This window comes from Lactuca virosa, chromosome 6 (assembly GCF_052849685.1).
Source record: "Lactuca virosa cultivar CGN04683 chromosome 6, Lactuca_virosa_CGN04683_v6, whole genome shotgun sequence".
NCBI lineage: Eukaryota > Viridiplantae > Streptophyta > Magnoliopsida > Asterales > Asteraceae > Lactuca > Lactuca virosa.
Window position 1 is genome coordinate 37,991,536 of NC_136431.1, and position 8,335 is coordinate 37,999,870.

The following is an 8,335-nucleotide window of genomic DNA, read 5'->3' on the forward strand; positions in this document are numbered from 1 at the left end:
ACATAAGCTAAAAGCTGAAAAGACGAGGTTATCCTAGCAGTGCAAATATGATTAAGTTCTTCCAACTTGCTCTTTACTCGATTCCTCTGAAATTAAACAACAGCAAGTAATAAGATTTGATACTAAAAGATCTAAGCATTACCAAAAAACGTACAAGGATATTGTATCCTGAAAGCAATAATCTAAGAAAAGAATTTGACACTTTACGACAAATAAATTATTTCTCTCAGACAAATCGTCAAACACCTGGTGCTCACACACCTACACATCAAATTAATAACTGTACCACCATTCAAAAGCTTGTAATTCACTTGTCTTGAACAAATCAAGAACTTATATAGAAACACACCTGTTGCATACGACCAAGCTTGCTCAACACCTCTCTCGTGAAACAAAATTGTAAAGGGTATATGCGTATGAAGATTCATGGTATCAGCTGCAAAAGCAGATCAAAATTCAAAATTGAAACAAATTTCATACCACAGCTAACAAACAATACAGCAAGAGAGCCAAATTTAACCCTAGTTGATAGTTTTTTCATCTCAGGGAGAACAAATCTTGTTGAAGCTTACCAGTAACAATGTCTCTGAATCTTACCAACAACATTTGGAAACAACAATCAGTTTCAGCAAAATGAAATCGATTTCAACAACATTTGAATGATAAATCAGAAAAAATTACCAAGAGAATATATCAATTTCAAAAAAAATTACCTGGAACATAAATCAATTTCTATAAAACTGATTTCAGGAACAATCAATTTCATAACAAGTTTGCAAGATATAATCGAGATTCAACAAGAATTCAACAAGAAAAAACAAATAAAAAAAGGGTGAAGCAACTATAAGCGAAAAAAAACATACGTGATGAAGGGCGGCTGACCAACGACGAGGAAGGAGGTTGCGCCAGGGAAGGATGTTGCGTTGGACAAGAAGGTTGCGACGACATGTGGATTTGATCGGAGGGGAAGCAGTCGGAGTCGAGGAGAGAAGTAAAGGGTGCGACACGAGGGTGAACAGGAGCGCCGACGCCGACGTGAACGATGAGCGCTGACGCCAACGTGAACCAGAAGCACCGATGAAGGGATGAGGCGACGATGGACGATGCGCTGATGCAATCAAAAGCCGACGACTAGAAAACGATGGAGAGAAGGTGTTTGACTGATGACAGCTGTATATAAGAAAAAAAATAGGTTTAAAGTGAATGCTAGCATGATTATAGGGACTATTTGTGGAATCCATTTATCAAAATACTAAAATACCCTTGTTTATTTATTTAATTATTTAAATTTTTATTTAATTTTGATTAGCCCACATTTATGCATACAATAACACAATACTTACTTAAAACACCTGAACCTATCTCTCTCTCTCTCTAGATATATATATATATATATATATATATATATATATATATATATATATATATATATATATATATATAGAGAGAGAGAGAGAGAGAGAGAGAGAGAGATTCAAATGTTTCTTACATCTATTGTGTGCTAGAATGCACCAATAGGAATTTAGTATTAGTTATATGTATATTAAATGTTATCCATACTTATAACTCATTTATATGGAAACTAATTAAATTCGTCATTAATGTCAACAATAATATTTTTTCAGAATGAATTCATATCTAGAACAATGAGAGTGTATTCTAGCAGAATGAGAGTGTATTCTATTAGAATACACTCTCGTTCTTCATATTCCATGCAACTTTATTGTATTTTAAGTGAGTGAGTCCTAAAACAAAATACGAACTCATATATAAAAACCTAGATGCGAATTCATTATGAAAGAATGTTATTGCTGACATTAATGAAGGATTTAATTAGTTTCCATAAAAAGAGAATTATAATTATGTATATCATTTAATATACATATAATTATGGAAATCATTTAATATCTATATTTATTTAATTAAATAGTTATTTAATTTACTAGATTCCTATTGGTGCATTCTAGCACACAATAAATGTAAGAAACAAAATAACACACATATATATATATATATATACATATACATATATGTATATATATATATATACATATACATATATGTATATATATATATATACATACATATATGTATGTATATATATATACATATACATATATGTATATATATATATATATATATATATACATACATATATGTATGTATATATATATATATATATGTATATATATATATATATATATATATATATATATATATATATATATATATATATATATATAGGTTCAAGTATTCTAACTGATTATTGTGCGGATATCGTATGCTATGAGAATGATAAAGAAAATATGTTGTTTGATAATATAAATACGTTCAAGCTTACATAACTATTGTCATTAACACACATTCTCACTAATTAAATCGTCTATAAGGTTATTATACACTTATTATTATTATTCTCATTTTTGTCAGAGTGGTTGTCAGAATGTTTATTGGGTCGTATTCTGTCAGAATGAAAATGAGTGAAAAACGATGTGTGAGAACAAAAATAAATAATAATTAGGGAGAATGCATGAAAATGACGATATTTTTGTAAGGTTGACCGTATTCGCATTGCTAAACAACTTATTCTCTAAGTAATTTTTCATAGCATACGATATCCGCACAACAATTAGTTAGAATAGAATAAGCTAACCCCATATATATATATATATATATATATATATATATATATATATATATATATATATATATATATATATATATATAGAGAGAGAGAGAGAGAGAGAGAGAGAGAGGTTTGTTCAATTGAGAAAATAAAAAAGGTTGAGAATGGGGGAATCATTTTCAGCCACTCATTTATTTTTGCCGCAAAAGCCTCCATCGTACCGGCGGAAATGAGAAAGGAGTGCACATGTGTTTTCCAACAAAACATGTTTCCTTAAATATGCTAATCAGAACCTTAATATATACAAAAACATAATTTTTTTCGTTTTTTTAATTTTTAAGGAGCTATTTTTATCGAAAAATGATTTTAAATATATCAAAATTCATAATTTTTTATTCTCTACAAATAGACATCTATATTGATATAGTTTTAAGATAAATGAAAAATTTTATTTTTTTATAGTTTCAGCTATCGTTATTTATAAGTGAATAGAAATGCATCAGATTTTTATTACTGTACATTAGTTATGATTTTTCTAAGTTTCGGCTTAGCAGTGCACAGTCCGGAGTTCGAATATTAGATCGAGCGATTTTCAGCCGACACAACCTAAACGAGAATCGAAGATCTCGTTAATAGTAGCGTAACGGTAAAAAGACAGACGAAAACGGATGTCAGATGAAGAAGTTATTAATTTTTAACGGACTATTCTTGTCCCGGCCTGTTAAAAATATAACTTTAAAAATAAAGTCAAAATTAGCCGACGGAGTCTAAACGAAAGTTGTAGAGTACAAACCCGTCTAAGCGTGGATATAAAGAACGTTGAAAACGGAGCTCGTATGTGAATGAGGCCTCATACTTTTTTTGTATAAAAGTATTGACTAATTTTGCCACCGTTAAATTCAAAATTTAAATTTGTCAACAAACATCTGGTAAATTTACTATCATAACATTATTTTTTCACTCTATAGTAATAAGTTATAATTGTTATAGTCAAATTTTAGAAAAAAAAAAGATAAAATGGATTACTATTTTCTAAACATCGATTTTCTAGCATTTTTAGAAGAAAATTCATCTATTACACTTTTTCAATCAATATTATTAAGAAATTCGTTTTCAACTGAAATTAAAGTCAAAGTTTTTAATCTCTCTTGAGACATGTTCAATCACAAATAAGATTTGAAATGCTTTTTGGTGTTGATACAATGGTAATGGAAATAGTCAACAATATTGTGTATTAGTTGTATTTTTACGAAATTTAGTATTGTATTAGTTGTATTATTTTCAAATGGTAATTTTTTTTAACAATTCTAGTACGTTAGATAAATCATCAGCATTAACGTCTGAGATGTGACCATTTTGCAACCTCGTTTCAATGATTTTGCAACTTGCATTTAACTCAGTAGTATTCAGTGATGTCAACTTTTCTGTTATGAATAAGAAACCCAAAATGTTTTCATATTGTTTATATTGTTCAAACTTTCGTTCCAATGAACCAATAACTTGATCGACTATTTACACAAAATACTGAATCGTGAGTGACTATTGAAAAACAAGTCCTCCCTGTTTATTTAAAGTGTTAATTTTTAAAAGTTATGAAAAAATCTTAACTGCTTATTAAACCTTATTGTTCTATAGTTTCTTTAAATTATATCTTAAAGTTTAGACCGATGAATAAGTTTCTATGACCACTTTGAGAACTTAAAATGAAAATAAATTGAAGGGTTAGAATTTAGAAATAAAAAAACAAAGTTTAAAGTTTATGTTGGGAATGAAAATGAAAATGAAACTAAATTGAAGGGTTAGAAGTTAGAAATAAAAAACCAAAGTTTAAGTTTAGGTTGGGAATGAGCCCGGGGTTGTATGTTTTAACTTTTTTTTTTTTTTTTTTTTTGCTATATTGAAAAGCAAGTCCTCCCTGTTTATTTATAATGTTAGTTTTTAAATGTTATGGAAAAATCTTAACCGCTTATTAAACCTTGTTGTTCTATAGTTTCATTAAATTATATCTTAACGTTTATACTGATTAATAAGTTTCCTTCCCCTTTCTTTAATTAATCTGCGAAAAAACTCAGGGAACAAAGCGTAAGACCTTAAAATGAAAATAAATTGAAGGGTTAGAATTTAGAAATTAAAAAACAAAGTTTAAAGTTTAGGTTGGGAATGAGCGATGCATGAACACTTGTAAGTGATTGTGTACGTCCACGCGCGATTGTGTCTTTTATGTCAAAGGGCCCCATTTTCGTGGCTAACTTATTCTATAATAAGGAGTAATAACTTGAAAAGGTAATGAAATTTTAATTTTTTTTTGATGTTTAGTTACTAAATTTTTTATTATTATTATTTATTTGTCATTGAATTATTAAAATTGTTTATATTTTATCCATATGACCGGTAACAACCGGTCATAAGGGTAAAATGTGAACAGTTTCAATAGTTCAGTGACAAATAGATAATAAAAAAAGTTTAGTGACTAAATATGAAAAAAAATTAAAAGTTTGTTTCCTTCTAAAAAAAAGTTCAATAATTAAATGTAAACAAATTTACCTCTTGTATTGTGGTTTAGCAAATTATGTATTTTTGTTAAATTTTAACAATTAAAACGGCCTTATTTTTTTTTCTTTCAAAAAAGTCACTCATAATTTTAAAAGGTTTTAGAAAAAACAATTCATATTTAAATAACTATTTTAAAAAAATAAGGTTTTTATTTTTTTTCTTTAGAATACAACGTAATTTCTGACAATGAAACACAATTTTTTAATAGCTATGGGTATGGATGAGCAAAAGGACCGAACCGGCCCGAACCGGACCGGACCCGGGAACCGGCTTCGGCCAAAATCAAGAACCGAACCGGCCCGGTGGTTCTACCGGTTCCCGGTTCCTACCGGTTCTTGTCGTGTCTTCAAATGTTGGAACTGGTCCTCGAAAAATAGCATCATACGGTTCCGGTTTTTGCCGGTTCTACCGGTTCCGGTTATATCGGTTCCGGTTCCTACCGGTTCCTGGTTCCAAAAATCCATAAAAATAACGTCCCGGTCCCGGCCCGACCGGTTCCATCGGGTTCCGGTTCCGGTACCGGTACCGGTTCCGGCCGGTTCCCCGATCCATATGCTCATCCCTAGCTATGGGTGAGAATTGTTCATTTTTTTGTTAAATCAAAATCAGATTGGAAATTTTGATTTTTTATTTTGGAAAATACCAAACCATTGGTTTTTTATTTCGGGTTCGGTTTTTTCGTTTTTTTTTTAATATATTTTTTGGGGTTTTGTTTTTTTATGTCATAGATTTCTTCATCAACAAATGTTGCTAGAATTTAACAAAAATAAATAATTTGCTAAAACATAATAGAAGAGGAAGTTTGTTCACATTTAGTCGTTGAACTTTTTTTAGTGGGCAACAGACTTTCGATTTTGTTCACATTTAGTCAGTAAACTTTTTTTCATTATCTATTTGTCACTGAACTATTGAAACTGTTTACATTTTACCATTATGACCGGTTGTTACCGGCTGCGGGATTTACGACATAAATGGAAAGGCTTAGGAAATATGTATGTCATCAACTGGAAATATGTATGTCATCAACTATCTGTTGTATATTTTTATGTCGTCAACCCCACATATTGTTCATCTGGTTTGTAGATTTAATCAGGGACGTTAGTTTAATTTCTCATCTAGATTACTATATCGATTACTATAAGTTATTATTGACTTATTGATAAATGGCAACCGTCTTCAAACGAAGTTACCAGGAAGGTTCTAGCTCCATCCTTATCTATATAAAGGAGTCATTTCCATCTCCATTGGCATCTCAAGTTTACTACACAGAAATTAATACAATACGTTCCCCCTCGATCCCCCGTATCCGTTCAGTATCTCCGGCCATGTATCAGACAGCAAAGGCCTCAGAGTATTTGGTGATCACTGGCTGCGGGATTGACGACATAAAAATCGCAAAGAAAGCATGGGTACTTCCTGGCCAATCCTACTCCGTCTTGGACATTTCTCCGGTGAACTATACTTTTGAAGTCCAGGCCATGAGCTCCGAGAAACTTCCCTTCATTCTCCCCGCTGTATTCACCATTGGTCCATGTTCCGACGACGATGAAAGCCTCCACAAATACGCAAAGCTTATCGCTCCTCATGATAAGCTATCAAACCATGTGAAGGAGCTTGTCATGGGGATCATCAAGGGGGAGACCCGTACTCTCGCAGCGTCCATGACCATGAAAAAGGTTCTCGAAGGGGATCTTAAGCAGGAGATGCTGAAGAAGGTTCAGCCGGAACTAAATCAGTTCGGGTTGTGGATCTACAACGCCAATTACAAGCAGTTGGCCGACGTTCCTGGACACGAGTATTTCTCGTACTTAGGGCAAAAAGCACAAATGGAGGCTACAAGTCAAGCAACGGTCGACGTTGCTGAGGCCAAAATGAAGGTGATTCTCTTCATATGAACTGATTTAAACTTTAAGTTTCTTGGGTTTTGAGTTGTGTTTGGAATTTAATCGTGATTGGTTGCATGGTTGTTTTAGGGTGAAGTTGGATCAAAGCTTCGTGAAGGGCAGACGTTGCAGAATGCAGCGAAGATAGATTCGGAGACGAAGATCATAGCTACACAGATGCAAGGACAGCGGAAGAAGGAGGAGATAAAGGTGATGACGGAGGTGAAGATGTTCGAGAACGAGAGGGAGGCTGAGGTGACTGAAGCGAAGGTGGCGCTGGCAATGAAGAAGGCAAAGTGGGCTAAAGACTCACAGGTAGCCGAGGTGGAGGCGAGTAAGGCGGTGGCGCTCCGGGAGGCTGAGTTGCAGAAGGAGGTTGAGATCATGAACATGTTGACTCAAACCGAGAAACTCAAGGCTGAATTCTTGAGCAAAGCTGGCGTTGAGTATGAAACCAAGGTCTATCCAACATATATATATATATATATAACACAAATTAATCAAAACCATTTCAAGTCGTTATTTCATGCAAATTAATATTCTATACATCTACTTGTATACAAAGGTACAAGAGGCGAAATGGGAACTTTACAAGAAGCAAAAGGCCGCTGATGCAAGTCTCTACGAGAAAGAAAAAGAAGCGGAGGCTCAGAAGGTGTTGGCGGAGGCGACACTCTACTCCCACCAAAAAGTCGCCGACGGTGACTTGTATGCAAAACAGAAAGAGGCGGAGGGTCTCGTTGCTCTTGCCCAAGCTCAAGGTACACGTATACGCACCCTTTTGGATGCCTTCGGAGGTAACTACACAGCGTTCAGAGATTATCTGATGATTGATGGAGGAATGTATCAAGAAATCGCCAAGATTAATGGTGAGGCAGTAAAAGGTTTGCAGCCAAAGATTAGCATCTGGGCCGGCGCAAGTGGTGGTGGACAGGGCGGTGATGGTGGTGCTATGCAGGAAGTCGCCGGGGTGTATAAAATGTTGCCGCCGATGTATAACACGGTGCATGACCAAACCCGGATGCTGCCACCAACTTGGACGGGGGAAATCACCGAACCCTAATCGTCTCTCATGATACGAGGAGCTTCGTATAATTATAATCTTTTAAACTATTTTGCTGTTTTAAATTATATTTTTATGTGTGGAGGTATACTTTTTGCTTGTTGGTTGTATTCAATAATCAATACATATGTTTAATTTTATTTCCCGCGTATATTTTTTTTTCTTTTTTTTGTTAAATATGATATATATTTAAATAATTGTAACGAAACT

General features: G+C 33.3%; 1 pseudogene; it reads left to right on the forward strand.

Moving 5' to 3' along the window:
* The first annotated feature begins 6,504 nt into the window (after positions 1-6,504).
* Positions 6,505-8,125, forward strand: LOC145121451 (flotillin-like protein 4 pseudogene; annotated as a pseudogene).
* The last annotated feature ends 210 nt before the right edge of the window (positions 8,126-8,335 follow it).